The sequence below is a fragment of the Balaenoptera musculus genome, chromosome 14, assembly GCF_009873245.2.
Source record: "Balaenoptera musculus isolate JJ_BM4_2016_0621 chromosome 14, mBalMus1.pri.v3, whole genome shotgun sequence".
In the NCBI taxonomy this organism is placed as follows: Eukaryota; Metazoa; Chordata; class Mammalia; order Artiodactyla; family Balaenopteridae; genus Balaenoptera; species Balaenoptera musculus.
Genome location: NC_045798.1, coordinates 34,809,011 through 34,828,357, shown reverse-complemented (window position 1 = coordinate 34,828,357; position 19,347 = coordinate 34,809,011). Strand labels below are relative to the sequence as shown.

General features: G+C 37.1%; 1 protein-coding gene across 3 annotated transcripts in view; it reads right to left on the bottom strand.

Moving 5' to 3' along the window:
- The window catches only part of DLGAP1 (DLG associated protein 1), an 869,846-nt gene that overhangs the window by 630,621 nt on the left and 219,878 nt on the right, over positions 1-19,347 (bottom strand). The window lies entirely within an intron of this gene.

The following is a 19,347-nucleotide window of genomic DNA, read 5'->3' as shown; positions in this document are numbered from 1 at the left end:
TTCCTAGCTTTTTTGACCTAGGACACCTTCCTTACTTTTCTCCATTGTCTTAGTATATTTCTTGTGTTCTACTTCACAGAGCAAAGAGAAACCATCATACATATTGGAATTCTATCTAGTACCCTCTAACAAACCTACAAATATATTTAGTGGAGCTCTTATCCCTTCTTTAAAACATTTCATTAGTGAGGGAGAAGGTCTTCCTATCTAGGACCAGGGCTACCCTTCCTAAATTGGATTCTATTTCTTGGAAACCTCAAAATATCAACCAGACCCTATTCTCCCAATACGGTCAATAATTCTCTTACAGCTAGATTCACCCCCATCATAGTTAAACATCATTAATTATCTCCCTTAAAAAAATCTCTCAACTCACAGGGCCTCTCATTTCCCATTCTCCTCATTTACAATGAAAATAATGAAAAAAAAATCTCTCTCTACCTAGGAGACCTTAAACATATTAGATTGTATATCTAATTAAAATATCCCCTCCCCATTGCTACCCCCATTCACATTAGGTCTGGCCATGTGACTTTCTTTAGTTAATGAAATTATATGTGAGAGTGATACGTGCCACTTCTTTTTTTTTTTTTTTTAATTTTTTTTTTTTTAATTTTTTTATGGCTGTGTTGGGTCTTAGTTTCTGTGCGAGGGCTTTCTCTAGTTGCGGCAAGTGGGGGCCACTCTTCATCACGGTGCGCGGGCCTCTCATTATCGCGGCCTCTCTTGTTGCGGAGCACAGGCTCCAGATGCGCAGGCTCAGTAGTTGTGGCTCACGGGCCTAGTTGCTCCACGGCATGTGGGATCTTCCCAGACCAGGGCTCGAACCCGTGTCCCCTGCATTGGCAGGCAGATTCTCAACCACTGCACCACCAGGGAAGCCCTGTGCCACTTCTAAGAAGAAGCTTTTAGAGTAATTGCATGGTCCTGCCACTTTTTTTTTTTTTTTAACCACTATGAGACCAATAATGTCCCAGATAATGGCTCTCACTTCATTCTGGTTCTGAATGATTCAGGACATCAGAAGGGCTGATGTTAATCCACAATGGATACTGGCTGAGCACCAAATCAACCTTTGCAATCATATGCCCATTGAAATTTCAAAGTTGTTCTTTATTGCCTCATACTATAGTCTACATTGACTTGTACATGACTTCTTGCCTCCATTTTCTCTCTCTCCATTACCCTTGACCCACTTAAGTCTGATTTCAGGGCTATCTCATTTAAAGATTGTATTGCAATCTGCAAACATAGACTCTTCCTGACTTCTCCCTAGTCCCTTGTTGCTTCCTCTCAGTCCTCAGTCCCCATTTCCTTGGCCATTGAATACTAGAATTTCTCAAGATCTATCCTAAGACTTCATCCCTTCTCACTCTACATTATAATCTTAAAAAGTCTCAACAGATCTATGATACTATTTTCTTCCTTTATCTATCTGATGTCCAAACTTATATGTTCAATCCAAATTTCTCTGAGTTTCTGAGTTTATATATATATAGAATATACATATTGTCTACTTTGTACCTCCACTTAAATACTTTCAAGATGCATCACATTCAATATATCTAAAACCAGGTTTGTTTCTAGCGTTTATTTCATTTTCTCTCATTTCCTCACAAGCTTCATAAGACAGAGCTCACGTCTGTTTTTGACTCTTACAGTACCTTTGAGAAGGTGCAAAAATTCCAAGCGTGATAAATTTTAAAAATAACAATTATACATATCAGGGTGAAACTGAAGATAAAGATACAATGTTTAAAGTGAAAAGAAAAGGTATTTTTCATTCGAGGATTGACTATAGTCAGACAGCTGACTTCTTAGAACTGACAGAGAAAGCCAGAAGTTAGTGGAATAGTATATTTAAGAGGCTGCAAGAACACACTCTCAATCTAGAATTGTATATTCAATGAAAAGATCTTTCAAGAATGAAACAGAATTAGAGACTTTTTCACCTAAATTAAAAACTGAAGAGCATGTAGTACCAGTGGCTCCTCTCTAAAGAGAATCCCAAAAGATATACTTTAGGCAGAAGAAAAATGATACCAGATGGAAATCTGAGATGCAAGAATAATGCAGGACAGGAGAGTGGCCAATATGTGGGTAAATCTATACAAACATTTACTGAATAAAACCATAATGTGTAATTTTGAAACACAGAAGGAAAATGAAAGGACATAATTCAAGATTGGAGCGACAAAGAATATCAAGGGAATAATACATATTCAGGATACTGTTACCATTTTCTTTTAAAACTGTGTGTAGGTTATGTATTTAGTGTACTATTTTTCTTTATACCCTACAGATGTTTTATAAATATTGCTTTAACTAATATTTAATAAAAATATAAAAATGCATTTTCTTATCTCCAGGCTGAGTATGAAACATGTTTATGGAGAAGTAAAATCTATAATTCATTAGAAAGTAAGACCAGCCTAGTTCACTATTCCTCATATTTCCTAAATTATAGAAGTATTCCAAGAACTGATCCATGTTTTGAAACCCTTTAGTTTAGTGGCTTAGTCTATAATTCTGCACCAAAATAGTTGCAGCCTTCTATGTAGTCCTCTGAGGTATTAGTGGGTGCTTCTGACATCTGGACAAGATGGGCTAAGTGCAAAAAACCACAGTACTATACTTTTTTGTTTTAAAGGAAATGATTGGGCTTCGCTGGTGGCGCAGTGGTTAAGAATCCGCCTGCCAATGCAGGGGACACGGGTTCAAGCCCTGGTCTGGGAAGATCCCACATGCTGCAGAGCAACTAAGCTCGTGTGCCACAACTACTGAGCTTCCACTCTAGAGCCCGTGAGCCACAACTACTGAAACCCACACGCCACAACTACTGAAGCCCGCGTGCCCAGAGCCCGTGCTCCACAACAAGAGAAGCCACCGCAATGAGAAGCCCTTGCAACACAACGAAGAGTAACCCCTGCTCGCCACAACTAGAGAAAGCCCACACACAGCAACGAAGACCCAATGCAGCCAAAAATAAATAAATGAATTTATAATAAGTAAATAAATAATAAAGGAAATGATCTAGTTGATATAGTTGGAAAAATGTGATTAGTGAGGTCATCTGGAATTTCATTATCTATAATGATCTTAATAAATCTCAAGATTATGTAACAACAGCTGAAGGTCACTTGCTATGTAAAGGCATTACTGTAGTTCTAAAAGCTACTTTGAATTATTACATTACTGTGCCAGAAATGCAAATCTTCTTGAAGCTGTAGTGGTAAAATACTAACTTTTTCCGGCATCCTGCTCTGTAACACAAAACATCACCCTTCACAGCTTCTACAGAGGAGAGAATTAGTCTTAAGAGAGTCATCACGGCAGATGCTCATAGATCCTGCCATACGAGGGAAAATTTCTACCACAAAGTGCCTAATCATTTTAACTAAGTTTTTAGCTGTAATCTCATAACATCTTTATAAAATCAGTCAGATAACAGCTTCAATCATTTCAGTACAACTTGGGAAGTTTTAGCTAGGGAAGTAGCAAAAGCACAATATACTGTTGAGAACTACAGAACAGCCAGGTGAAATCTGTCCATGGTCCTGAAGAGGCCACCCACTGGGGTTTGTTTATTGTATGGTCAACAGATACATAAATTAATTTCAAGATTATCAGTTACTTTTTATTACTTATTTATTGTCTGATATTACCTTTGAGAAGAAACGTGCCACATTCAGGGATATTGTAATTATTTCAATTTATATTACTATTTGAATAAAATTTCAAGCAACTACTAATTTTTCCTTATATTTAAGTGCATTTTAAGTATGACCTAAGAAGATCAGAAGGCCTGCTACCAAAAATGCATTTTCATATGGAGGTATGCTGGTTTTTCTCCATTATTCCCTTTCCAAGATCTCCATACTTCTCTGCTCTGCTTTGCAGACCTGGGCGGCTGATCTCTAGGACATACTGTTACACTAGCTTCTGAATGGAAAATGCCTGTAAGAAGCATCTGCAGGACAGCAGATCAGCAGGTAGGGTGGGAGAGATTGAGATATTTCCTCGCTGCATATTCACTGCTGTGGCAAAGTTTTTCAGGAATAATTATAACTTTTGAAGACTAGCACATCTACCAAATGATCTCGTTTAGGGCTCTAGCTCTCTTGGGCTCATCCCCTTGTTTCTTAGTTTTTAACAGATATAACTTCTTCCTACCGTTGCTATTCTCTGGTGCTTCAACATCTTTTGTTTGTTTTCTTAGTCCTGCCAACCACTCTGTAAGTCGACCCTTCCTTAAAAAACTTTCTTCATTTAAACCATCTGAGTGCAACTTACTTCCTGCCAGGTCTGTGAGTGATACAGAAAGTGTTTGAACCATAACTAATATATTCAATTGAGAAGACAGAATAGTAGAACATTACTACTCTTAACATTAAAAGCCCATAAAATATACAAGTCAGAAGGGAACGGGCTATAAGCACTGTGAATGCAAATACATGGCTACTTTTCTATGTAACTGAAGATTGACTCATGCATCCATTATTAATAGTAGGTATCAATAAATATTTTTTTAAATATTTGGAGTTTACTATGGAGTTAGCTCAAAATTTTAGAATACAGTATTACTAAAATCAAGGATTCCTTTAGTCATACTTAGGCTTCTTAATTTTACTCATTAGTTTCAGAAAGAGAAAAAAATTGGGCATAAAACACAAAGACTACCCCCAGAATTCCTGCCACCAACACATAAATAGATGCCATTGGTCAAGAATGCAACATTAGTTACAGAAAAAATTTATCTGATCTCTTGCTCTATTGATAGGTCGTCAACATTTTTGAAAATTCTTCATACTTGAAAGCAGCTCAGTTTAAGGTTATATGCAGTTTAAGGTGTTCATACTTAATAGGAGATGTAAATATACTAATTGATGGGCCAGGGCATATAGAAGAGAGAAATTGTAACAGGTTAGACTTGTCTTCTCAGTAATGATCTTGTTGCAAGAAATCAGCACCCTGAAGGCGTTCCTTTATATGAATGAAGGCCTAAAGACTATAATAGTGCAACAGAATTAAGAGGACAAGGTTGCTGTAATGGCCATTTTTGCAGAAATAAGTGTAAGAGCCTGGAATTCACCATCAACTTTAAAAGTCAGTGTACCACAATGCTCATTGCAGCTCTATTTACAATAGCCAGGACATGGAAGCAACCTAAGTGTCCATCGACAGATGAATGGATAAAGAAGATACAGCACATATATACAATGGAATATTACTCAGCCATAAAAAGAAATGAAATTGAGTTATTTGCAGTGAGGTGGATGGACCTAGAGTCTGTCATACAGAGTGAAGTAAGTCAGAAAGAGAAAAACAAATACCGTATGCTAACACATATATATGGAATCTAGAAAAAAACAAAAAAATGGTTCTGAAGAACCTAGGGGCAGGATAGGAATAAAGACACAGATGTAGAAAATGGACTTGAGGACACGGGGAGGGGAAAGGGTAAGCTGGGAAGAAGTGAGAGAGTGGCATGGACATATATACACTACCAGATGTAAAATAGATAGCTAGTGGGAAGCAGCCACATAGCACAGGGAGATCAGCTCGGTGCTTTGTGACCATCTAGAAGGGTGGGATAGGGAGGGTGGGAGGGAGGCGCAAGAGGGAGGGGATATGGGGATATATGTATACATATAGCTGATTCATTTTCTTATACAGCAGAAACTAACACACCATTGTAAAGCAATTATACTCCAATAAAGATGTTAAAAAAATAAAAGTCCGATATTTCGAGTAGGAAAACAATGTGCTAACATAACAAATGTGAGAAATTTTGCAATTTCTGGTTTTTGGAGTTCAAGAGAGTTACTCAGTGCAAGGGGAAGGTCAAGGATAAATTCCTGATATAGCTCATTGAAAAAAACACATAACAGCCAATAAATGTGAAATAGTCACCAAAAAAGTGACATTAACCGTACCTGATGATGTGTGAAACTATTATGAGTTTTCTTTGGAGGCTGAGTCTTCGGTAGATCTAAAGTCTCAGGTTTAGCCAAGTTTTACTCTTCAAAAAATAGGAATGCATGCTATTCACAGTAATGTGGAAAAAACAGAAGTAGTTTCAAATAGGGGCAAATATTTAATTATCATTCAGCTTGGTAGATCATGGCCACCATTGGCTTACTCTTACAACTATCTGGAATATAAGCAGATGTTTCATTAATCATTCAGCTCCAAATTTGGTAGCAACTGATATTGTTGATCATCTGATGTAAGTTCTAAAGCATTCTAAGTAGCATTAAATGGCTACAACAGTTGTTTATAATATATGGTCTCATCTCCTTGGTCAGAATGGCATTTGATGAAATTATACATTACAGTGTAAGTAACTGTATTGATCATCAATTAATGCATAACCAAATACTCCAAAGATTAATAGCCTAAAGCAATAATTATTATCAATTTTTGATGCAAGGTCACTCGTGAGATTATAAAGACAGATGTTGACTGGACTCTGGCCACCTGAAGGCCTAACTGAGGTTAGAAGATCATTTACTAGGTGGTTCACACACATGCTAGTAGGCTGGTGCTGCCTATTAGCCAGAGGTCTTATTCCTTTCTACATGGGACTTCCCACAGGTCTGTAAAGAGTCCTCACAGCATAGAGGCCAACTTGCTCCCATAGCAAGTGACCCACCAGGCCAAGGTGAAAGTCACAACAGCCTTTGAGGACCCAGGCTCAGAAAGCACAAACCACCCTTTTGCAGTATTGTGGTACACAGGTCAGTCCTGATTCAGTATGAAAGGGATGTATACAAGTGTGGGAATATAGAAGATAAGGATTATCTCCATTTTTGGTGGAGATAGAGAACTGCATAGGAAATAGATAACACCATAGGACATCTGGGAAAATATTTCTACTCTTTTTGACTACTCGTAGCCTGTCACCGTTTCTTTATTCCCATTCTTATTTTAATATGAGTAAACAGAGTCCACATAAATTATATCTTCCTCCTGTCATGATTCCACTAAAATTTTTAAAAATGCTTTGATAAGCATGGTTTCAAAGCCTACGTATCTCAGCTTTCACTCCTGATTCTATTTGAGAAGAATTCAACGTATCTATAAACAATTACACTAAAAAACTCTTCTCCAAACCCAAGATATGTAAAGTTTTTTGTTTTGCTTTGTTTTTTGTTTGTTTCTTTCTTTCTTGGATGGAAGGTCAACTAGACATAACTAGACTGGCCCCAAATGAATACTAACTACCGTACCAAGAATATCTCGACCAAGTACTGGAGAGGTTTCCAGAGAGCAGATTCTTAAGACTGCAAATTATATTAGCAGCACTAAAATTCAATTTTAATTAGCCATGACACTTACATATACTTTAGAACTGATGAAGTGCTCTTCAGACTAACAATTCTTAATAAGCTCTGCTTACATTTAATTTCTATTTCCATTTAACAGTAACCAAGGAAAACTTGGGATTCAACCCAATGCTAATGCCTCCCAATACAAGGGCTCTAAGTTTTCAGTCCACTCTTACTTATTCACCCAGCCAATTTAATTTCCAAATCACAAACTTGTCCACCCTTCCTTCTGAGAACAATAATTTCCTTTGGAAGATTTCTTTAGGTTTTTAACTTTGATTGAAAGACTATATCAAATGGAAAACATTTTATATAATCCAGTCCTTCTGTTTTATAAATTATCAAAACAGTCGCCCTTCTTTGAATCATATTTTAACAATATGTTTCAAAATATTCAATATATATTCCTTTAGAAGAATTACAATAAGTGAATGAATTTAGGGCTGCTCTTATAACTAGTAATTACACCCCTCTCTCCTCATGGCAATTTGAATACATCTTGACATTCTTTGTCTCCTTTCTTATTGATTCATAAAAATGAATCTAAAAGAAGAGTTAGGATGTTTACTGCAGAAGGAACAGAAAAGCAAGTGGATCCTAGAACTTACTCTTTAAACTTTTTTTTTTTGTTTTGGATTGAAAAAGAAAATTTCAGAGCCTATTTTACCTCATTTGCTGACAGTAACCTGACTTCTGCACAGGTCAGAGCTGTTCCCTTCACTGAGCTCACCCAGAACATTTTTGTCCTTCTCTTCTAAGACTTATCCTAGTCAAGCCTATTTTCCAGCTCACTGGAAGCACATCTTCTGTGACTTGATGAAGCGCTCCTTGAAACCAGAGGGCACAGAACATTCATCTTGTGCTCTCATGGTGTCCAAAACACAGTGGACACCCCATTAAATATGTGTTCAATGGAGTTTTTAAAGTATCTTTTCTTTTAAAAATTCAAAATCACACATATTTAATGAAGAAAAATAATGAAGCACCGTTAGAAAAAAAAAAAGAAAAAAAATTATAAGGTGGCTAATATTGTTATCTCCTTTTACAGATGTGGAAATTGAGGCTTAGAGATGTTATGTGGCCCAAGGATGTGGCTCCAGTGTCAGTTTCTCATCCACCGTGTATACTGTAAAGGGTTTTAAGTGCCGCTTGTCAATGGATATTAATGAACCATCTGAGGTTGGAAATCATGAATGTGTGACAGCCAATTAGGAAAGCTATTGTATTTCTCATGCATTTATTGACTCATGAATCATATATTTAATATCTCCCTGACAAATATTAGGAAATGCATATGTTAGACACTCTCTAGCTGTTTAAAAACAGAAGTGGAAGGAAAAATGTGGTTGGATTTAAGATTAGGATCAGGACAGGACGAGTCCAATGATTATGGGGTAAAGGAATTGAGGGTGTTGCAAATCTTAATGAAATGATGACTGGTCAGGGAGGAAATGAAATTATCCAGGAGAGACAGAGTCCAGAAAAGTAAGAATCTGAGTGACGGTGGGATGGGGGGACGGCGGGGGGGGGGGGGCAGGGGGAGGGCGGTCTCAAATTTTAAAAAGGAGAGGATTAATATAAGAATGGGTTTACTGTCAATCAAACATTTCACACATGGAGAGGTTTGGGTAACAGCAAGGTTCAAGGTGCGCCAATATGGGGAAATTGCTAAAATAAGGCGGGAATAAAGGAAAAGTAACTGTGACACTATCACCTGTGCTAGTCACCCATTAGGGGAGGAAATGAGTCTGGTGCATTTCCCCCCCACCCCCAAATGTGAGGAAGTGACCTGGAGGCCAGGGGTGACATCATGACACCAGCATGAGATTAATAATCACGTGAACCACATGAAAATTGTTCATGTTTGTAGGTGAAATAGCAGTTATTCTAGTTCTGGTGCTATAAGCCATAAAACTATCTAAGCCTTTTTTGAACCGGCTATTTTATTCCTAGCATTATTTGGAATAATGTTTTAAATAAAAGTGGGTTTTTTTGCTTGTTTTTGCCTGTACTGTCCAAAGTAACACTTTTTCTTATTCGTCTGAAAATATAACCTATTTTCAGTATTTTGGTAAACGGAGGACAAATCCAAGTTCAGTCTCTCGGCATGGTTTTCTGTTTTGTACGTGCCCATAATACTTTGTCCCTGCCTTCCACTTCCCTGAACAGAATATATGATGTTCCCTGTTGAGTGTCATGGTTAAGAGCATGGATTTTAGGACCAGATTTCCTGGGTTCAAATTTTGCTTCAGCCACTTACTAGCTGTCTAACTTGGGTGAGTCACTTAAATTCTCTGATCCTTGGTAACCTTATCTGTAAAATGGGCATGAAATAATATTACCTGCCCAAGAAGATTTTGTGAGGATTCGATCTGTAAATACACGCAGAGGAACTCCCACTTGGACTGGAGTAAGAGCTGAAGCAGTGCTGGATATTCTTATTTTAATTATTTTTAATAATATTTATTTTTAATATTATTTTTAATAGAAGTGCCATGATCCCTCTGGTCATTCTCTGGGTCTTCATCAAGTCCATTAGGTCTCTTGGAGGGACAGTGTGCAAATCACACATAATATTTATGATGGTGAAGCTTGGAATGTTATAAGAACACTGCAATATTTTCACCTCTGTTTTCATATATCTTCCTAATAAGGCTCAGGAAATCTGTTGGCTCATATGCTACAGTGGTACACTGAGCTAACGTTTTCAAAGACCAGTCAAAAATGATTCTCTGATTCCCAAGCTGCATTTTATAGCTCAGATCCCCTAAGGTTTATAAATAAATTGTGGCATGTTTCTCCCCCTAAATGAATTATCTTAACACTTTAATGCAATGCTGTTTATTTCCCTATTTTCATTGATATTTATCCTCGAGGAGATGAGATTTACTACATAAAAGTAAATAATACTATCTACACAGTTGTCTGGTCTAGCTGATTTAAAACCTATAAGACTTAACATCCCTACTGATTTTTAGAATGCTGAATAACAACTGTTTACATTTAACTCTTTTATTCTTTCCCCCTCATTTTTATTTAGCAACTATTTATTGAGAAATTCCAAGAAATATGCTTGGTGGCATACTTGAGCAGGAGAGACCAATACATAAGCACTTTTCCTATTCTTGAAAACTCAATAAACCACATCCATGGCTCCTTTGGGTTCAGACATATTTATCCCTACATATAATAAAACTATGCTCCTGGAAGCAACTTAAGTGTCCATCAACAGATGAATAGATAAAGAAGGTGTGATATATATACACAATGGAATACTACTGAGCCATGAAAAGAATGAAATAATGCCATTTGTAGCAACATGCATGGACTTAGAGATTCCCATATGAAGTGAAGTACATCATACTGAGAAAGACAAGTATCATATGATACCACTTATGTAAACCCATCTAACACTGTTCACAATAGAGTAGCGCCTGTCAAGGGCCACTATCGAGTCTCTTTCAGACACCCTAAGACTGGAAAATTACTGAAGACTGCAAGTCTGTTCTCCAAAAAACCACATCCTATAGAGACACAGCCAGCCTGGGTACTGCTGTGGACCAGAAGAGACATGAACCCACCCCCTTTTCCTGCATCTTGCCCTTTGAAACTCAGTAAAAGACTCAAAACCCCACCCTTCAGTGTTGATGCCACTCTCTGCGTCTGGTCCCTTTCCTCCCTTGGAAAGTGAATAAAACTTTCTTTTCTTCCCTTTTTAATACTTCTGTGAATTCTTTCACAGCCCGCGTTGGCTCACATAACAACTTATATGCGGAATCGGAAAAACTAATATAAATGAACTTATTTACAAAAGAGAAGTAGGCTCACAGGAGTTTGGGATTAACATATACACATCACTATACATAAAATAAATAACCAACAAAGACCTACTGTATAGCACAGGGAACTATATTCAGTATCTTATAATAACCTAAAATGGAAAAGAATCTGAAGAAGAATATTTATATTCACACACACACACGTATATATATACACACACGTATAACTGAATCACTTTGCTATACACCTGAAACTAACAAAACATTGTAAATTAACTACACTTCAATTTTTTTAAATGGCTGAAAAAAAGAAGTAAGTCACAAAGTCTGCCCACACTCAAGGAGAGGGGATTACACAAAAGTGTGGATTCTACGGCAGTAAGAATTACTAGGGTCATGTTAGAATTATGCCTATGAAGATGGAGACATACATGTGTGTATGTGTTAAGATGTGTGTTAAAATATAAGTAAATATATGTAGGCATGCATATGTACATAAATGTCTAAAATGAAAGAAGCACGAGCATCAAAATGCTAAGTGTTTTTAGGGGATGGTGGTGTTACGAGAAAGTTAAATTTTGTTATTTGTACTTTTCTTTATTGACTTGAATTTTACACTATGCAAGAATCACTTTTATGATACAAAACATTAAAGTTATAATGGATACTGTTTGGTGGGTGGCCCCAAATTCCATGACCTCAGGTCTTGGTGAAAAGACTTGTGCTAGAATAATAACCTCTGGTCTTTTTCCACATGCCTCCCCATGGCAAAGGGTTGACATTTTAATGGGCGATGTGAGAGAAGGAACAGAGCAGGCTCAGATTGGCCTCTGCCCCTTCTTTCTTTTGGGTTTGCCTGCCAGGGAGGAGGCTTCGTACTGGTCTGCATGCTGCCATTTGGTCGGGGCCACCCCTGAGGGCACTGGAGCTCACAGCTGTGCGAGTATCTACGTGTGAGTCTGTCTCATTAAGAGGGAAGGCTGGCAAGGCCCACTGGCTGTAAACTATACTGTGACTTAAAGAGGTGACACTGTCACTTTTGATCTCTCGGTTTATGTGTGTGTGTGTGTGTGTGTGTGTGTTTATGTGTGTGTATGAATGTTTATGCGTGCATGTGTATGCATGTATATGTGTGTATACATGTATGTGTGCATTTGCATGTGGGTATGCATGTATGTGTATATGCCTGTATGTTTGCATATGTGTGTGCAAAACTCCATGTGGCGGGGGGGAGGAAGCAATTGTTGCCTGAGTTTTGAGTATATGAAATTCAACATATACAAATGGCTCCAGTGATAGCATAAATTATGAAACTTAAACTAAGTTAACATGAATCACTTTGTAATTACTTCCTGTCACTGATCATGACTAGCGTGAAATGAGTTATGAGTTGTAAAGCTATAATGAAAATATTATGATGCAATATTATTGTATACGCAAAATAAAAAATTCATTAGGATTCCTCACCTGCAAAAACAATCTGTAGATGACACATGCCATTTAGAGTATTTCAGGTATGTCATACCTCTATTTGTAGAAGGTACATTTCCTCTCAGTCTGTTTCATCATTTGTAAAAGAGAATGCCACTTTCCTCAAAGTATCATGAGTTAAATGAGATTATATCTATAAAAGTTCTTAGAAGACCCTCCATAAATTATGACCCAAATCTACATAACAATTCTAAACTATTTTCTATTGATAACCTAAGGTTAAGTTTATGCCTTTGTTAAGTAGAAAAAAAGGGGCTGACATCTGAAGTTATTTAGATCCTAAAAATGAATAAAGCTAGCTTTTTAATTTAAGTCAATTTGACAATTTTCAGACAACGTTTTGATGGACTGTGTTTTCCTTTAATTAAATAGAAGCAGAAAAACCTTCTCAGTGTTGAAAAAAATTTTTCAACTGTACAGTAGAAGTTTGAAAAATTATCTCCTCTCACTCCTTTTTTCGGTATGCTTCCTTCAAAATAACATATTCAGTAACTATTGAGAAGGTTTCTATAGTAAAAAAGAACATGATGATACAACATACTGAAGGATTATACATTTATAGTAGCACCATTAATTCTAATCAAAGTATGTAGCTTCCCTTTCAGGCTACTGAAAGCAAATGAGCTGGCAATGGAAGCTGCTTGTTTTCAGATTGCTAGAAATGGGTAACCTTTAGGTAAAGATCTCTGAGAATAATCCATGGACCCCCTGCATCTAAATTACTTGGGGTAACTTTTTAGCAGAGGAGATGTGTGAAATGTCCCCCAACCCTCTGACTTACTAAATTACAATTTTTTGAGGAGTAGAAACAGGAATGAACATTGATAACAAATGACCCATGTATTTTCATGAACGTCAAAATTTGAGAACTATAGTGTAGGTCACGTGGGACAGACTTTATCACCGAGCAGACAGACGGCAAAGTAGGTCCATGATGTGATGTGGGAGAGTGGTACACTGGACAGCTTTGGGGGAGTTGATACAGACTGTTGATATTACAGTCTATAGTACAGCAGCTCTGACTGCAAGACTTAAGTCATATCTAATAATGGCCAAAAAGTAGTGACCAAAATAGCAACTAAGAGAATCCATCCCATTTGCATTTTCCAAAGCCTCGGTTATCAATGTCATTAACTATGAGATGTATGAAGGGTTGCATTTTGATCTACCCCCTATATGTTAAATAAACTATTGACATCATTTGGAAAATTCAATTTGTTTCATCATTTATTTCATGGAATCTAGGTTTTTAAAACAAGGAGCTAGAGAAACAAAAATATTTTGTTAGAAAATTTTGACCATTAAAGTATCGGTTAAGCAATCTTAGCTAATGGGAATGATCAGTCTTTAGTCTATAGTTATTCAGTATACACTTAGAAGATCCCTGAAGAGAAAAAAAATCTATTTTAAAAATACATTTCTTCTTTTGAAAAAAGTACCAAAACCCGATTTGCTTCTTTAAAAAATAGTCTCACATTAGAAAAATTAGCCAGTGGTTAAGTGATAATCAGGCTCATGGCTCTCAGAGCTACAGTCAGAATTGCAGCATCTCAACAACTATTTTTCTCAAATCAAAGGCTAAGCAAAGTGTCTTCCATTTAAAGTCAAACTACGTTAAGTCTTCCTGGTTATCTGCATGTTCATGGTTATTTTCAATAATAGAGACTGAATCTGTTAGGACCTCCTTCATATCATTTCCTCACCCATATATTTTATCCTCTTTTTACACGTTCTGTTTACTTAAATATCTTGTTTCATCTTCTTAGTCCTTCAAGCATGTCAAGTTTGCCCTCTAAAGTGATACTTCCTTTATCTTGTACTTTACTTGCGTTAGAAATTCTCAGGTAGCCAAATAGTCCTTTACTGAAATGCAGTACCAGTTACCAGACACAAGTTGTTGTTTTTAACAGATAAGGAAATCCCAGGAAATGATTAACTGTTTCCTTGGTTTCCACAGTATTTATATATATATATATATATATATATATACACACATATATATATTTTTTTTTTTAATAAAAAACGTGTAGTTTTTTTCCCTATAGCCCTGGCAATGTATTTTTATCACACAGGTACTTATGCATCAAAATCCAGTTGGTATATTTTATCAGTAAGAATAAGCACCATGATGCCGTAACTTTTTTATATACTATTACAAATATGCTATTTGGATTTAAATATTACTATAATATATTTAAATATTATTAGATTTAATATACTATTACAGAAAAAATAGTTATGATAAAATATTATCTTAGGAAAAAAATTGAGAATTGAGAGGAAAAGGATTTAAGACCCTCAGAGAATAACCTTTTTAATGATAGACAATTTCTAGAAAATCAACATCAGACTAATAACAATTATATCAGACTATAACATCAGACTAATAATAAATAATATCAAACTAATAATCTTGTAATCAGATTTTGTGATGAAAGTAGAACTTCCGTAAAATGACTGAAAATCTAAAGAAAAAAGATTAAGCCGTGCAATAATTTTTTCTTCCTATATATGGATAAACGTGAAAATGAAACAATTCGAATAAAATCATAGGTGTTCTAACATGATTCACATAATTGGAGCCTTCTGGATAATTCCAGGTATGATCATAGAAATAACTTTATCTTTTATGATGTAAACTGAGTTGCTCAGAGCACTGGAATGTAAAAAGTTTTCTGTTGGAAATTGGCAACATTTTTGGATCTAATATTTCAAGGCATGCTACGTTCCTATTGAAAAGATCAACAACTGATGGGTTTCTTATAAGTCCCATGTGGTTTCCCGGCAATCATCAAACCTAATTCCATTTTGGCTCAGTGATGATGGATACCAAATACACCATAAGATGCACATGCCCTCTGATCTCGCTGTTCATGAGGCCATCGTTTACTATCACTTTTTCCCCGATTTTAATGGAGATGCTGAGAGCTAGAGGAAAAAAAAACAATGGTCTTTCCACCTCTTTTCTTGGTTACCATGAGAAATTCATTTTTTGTTCTATTAAAAGTCAAAGCAATAAGTTACCAGGCCCAGGGTCATGCCTTTCACCACTGTTCAAAACTCCCCTGTTACTAGCTGTTTCTGTTAGGATTCCTGAGAATGGGGTTCAGCCTGTGTGACTGAGCAAACCTCCAGGGGATTCTGATGCATGGTGATTACTCAAATACTGATTGTTGATGTCCAGTGCAGCAGGTCAGGCCCCCCAATTTGCATTTCTAACAAGTTTCCAGGTGATCCTGAAGCTACTGCCTGGGAAGCACGCTCTGGTTGCAGAATCGATGAGTGAAACCAGTCTGTGAATCTTCCTGGAGTGCCTCTCATTGCATTAAGTTATTATGATGAAATTTCACCATAAATCTATAGATGCAACCAGACAAGAATATACCACATCAGCTTAAAATACAACTCTTACAAAGAATGGTTGTATTTAAACCCTACTACGCTGTTGCTAGAAATATAAATTGGTGCAGTCACCGTGGAAAAGGTGAAGTATGAAGGTTCCTCAGAAAGACTAAAAATAGAACTACCAAGAGTATGAAGGTTCCTCGAAAGACTAAAAATAGAACTACCAAAACAACCCACTCCTGGGCATATAGCTGAAGAAAAGGAAAACTCTAATTCAAAAAGATATGTGCACCCCAATGTTCACATAGCAGCATTATTTACAATAGCCAAGACATGAAAGCAACCTAAGTATCCATCATCACATGAATGGATAAAGAAAATGATACACAGACACACACACACACACACACACACATATATATAGAGGAATATTACTAAGCCATAAAAGAATGAAATTTTGCCATTTAGAACAACATGGATGGACCTGAAGGGTATTATGCTTAGTGAAATAAGTCAGAGAAAGACAGACACCGTAGGATATCACTTACATGTGGAATCTAAAAAATATGACAAACTAGTGAATATAACGAAAAAGAAGCAGGCTCACAGATATAAAGAACAAACTAGTGGTTACCAGTGGGGAGAGAGATGGGGGAGGGGCAACATAGGGGTAGGGGATTAAGAGGTACAAACTACTATGTATGAAATAAATAAGACACAAGGACATATTGTACAGCACAGGGAATATAGCCAATATTTTATAGTAACTTCAAATGGAGTATAATTTATAAAAATATTGAATCACAATTTTGTATACCTGAAATTAATGTAATATTGTAAATCAACTATACTTTAATTGAAAAAATTAAAAAGAATGGTTTCATATAAAATACAATAGAAATTACACAGTGCCTACAAAGAGGTAACTCTTTGTTGAATGGATGAATGAGAAAAAGGAAATAATTTGTCACCAATCTGAAACAAACAGAAATGCAAAATCCCAAAGCCCTGGCTGTAAGATATGGGATAATACCAGCAAAAAAAAAGTATGGTGCTTCATTCCTCCCTTTATTCAATTTTTTAAAAACACAGGTTTTGTGCACTGCCATTACATTGCTACACATTGGTATGATCCTGAATATTTTGGAAAGAAGCCCAGGCAATGATTCTGTTAGCATATTGAGTAGCCAGTGATACTATCTGGGGACTTTCTCCCTTACAGTTATTTACCTGGGGTGGTCATCTGCCATTATGTAGAAGAATGATGTGCTAACATGCTTCCTTCATGGAAACCATGAGATGCCAACATATCTGCTACTCAAAAACGGTTCCCCTTTATCCTCAGAGCCTTCACTCGATTCTTGCATAATTTTGATTTTTTTTTATAGAATGTGGCTTTCCATAACAACAAAATGCACTCCATTTTATAGCTTCCTCCCCAGTCTTTTCAGAGGCCAAAGGAGTACTGCCCATATGACAACTTTACCAAGACTCATCCTGAACTATTTTATGCATTCTATTTTTTTTTAAGCCATGGGAATTAACTTGGCTCGTGTGGATCACCTTTTCAAGGACACTATCTGTCTCGCAGCTGATTGCACCAGCATCTGCAAGCCCGTATGCCCAGCATTCCGGGAGACAGACCTGAAATGAAGCCACACACAAGTGGCCAGATGTGAAGGAGATCTGGGGCTAAAGCTGGCCTTGGAAGTACGAACTTATACAAAAGACTTTTAGCTTCAAAAACAGTCACAATTTCCTCTGGGAAGTGGCAGAGCAAAGAGATTTTGCTAACTTGCTCATTCAGAAGTTCTTTTCAGAAACGTGAGGACAACAGGGCGGCAACCAGGGGAGAAGGGTAGACAGAAGCACTAGGAGTCAGGCAGCTGGTACTGCCTGTGATGGTGCGTGTCATATACACAACTGGGGCTAGGGATGCACTCACGCAGCATGCCCTCAGCTGCTGCAGGTCACATGAGCGTGGTGACAGTACATCAGACACGGGGAGAGTGCACACACACCTGCCACACACCTCCCCTCCCAGCTGCCCCAAACCCAGAGCTAATTTGGTGGAGGAAGCTGCCCTTAGGCAACACTTTGTGAGGCTTGTGCACTGCAGTGGGGGGCAAAGCAGGGAGTTCTGGAGGCACAGTCATTTGCGTTAACGGTTGGCCTTGGACACTTAAAAAAAACTGTGTTTCTTGACAAATACCATAGGATATCACTTATATGTGGAATCTAAAATATGACACAAATGAACTTATCTACAAAACAGACTCACAGACACAGAGAAAAGACCTGTGGTTGCCAAGGGGGGTGGGGGAGGGAAGACTGGGAGTTTGGGGTTAGAACATGCAAACTATTATACAGAGAATGGGTAAATAACAAGGTCCTAGTGTATAGCACAGGGAGCTATATTGCATACCCTGTGATAAACCATAATGGAGAAGAATATGAAAAAGAACAAATACATATGTATAACTGAATCACTTTGCTGTCAGCAGAAACTAACACAACATTGTGAATCAGCAATACTTCAATAAAATAAATTTTCAAAAAACTGTTTCTTGAACCATGTTACTTGCAATCTTTGTAAGTTTTCATTTCCCCATCTGTGAGATGGATATAATAATAGTTCCTTTCTCATAGGAAGTGCCTGTTCCTAGTACCGTGCCTCGCACATAGTAAGTGTTCCTTAAGAGCAACTTTGTTGTCATCTCTCAGGTAGGAACACAGACTTACAACTGATGGGCACTGAGGACTAGGACACTCTTGCCCCAGTTTTGCTTCGGTGAACTTACTGCCAGGTATTCCCAAGACTTGGCATCCCTGAGTCATCATGAGAGGAGAATTCATTCCCATGGGCAGAGATATTCATCATCCATGACCTTGTCAGATCAAGAGCTAATTCAAGGTCACTTTAGAGTCCATGATGATATGTTTTAGATTTCACTATGAAACCCACAAGAACACAAACAAAATTGAATACCGAACACAACCGTTTCACAGCAATGGGCTATTCCATGCTATCTTCATGCCCCACGATGTTTACTTCTAAGTCCATTGACTTGGATGATAAATATTATCTCCTGGGGATTTCCCCTTGGTGTCAGAAATGTTCACTATTTTTTTTAAAAAAGAAAAGTTGGATATTTCATTCAGCTGTAGCTTTAGAAAAATGGAAACCCACTTTATTTTTTCCTAGCTGGGCTACCCTACACTGTGGCTCAAAGGTAAGCAACATCCAAATGGACTTTAAAAATGGACTTTAGGATCTCTATATGTTGGAATATTTTCTCTCTACCTTTATATTGCCAAATTGTTCGGGCCTTCAAAAAAATTAATAGCAATACAATAAACATCTGTGTGCCCATCACCTAATTTCATCGTTATTATTTTGC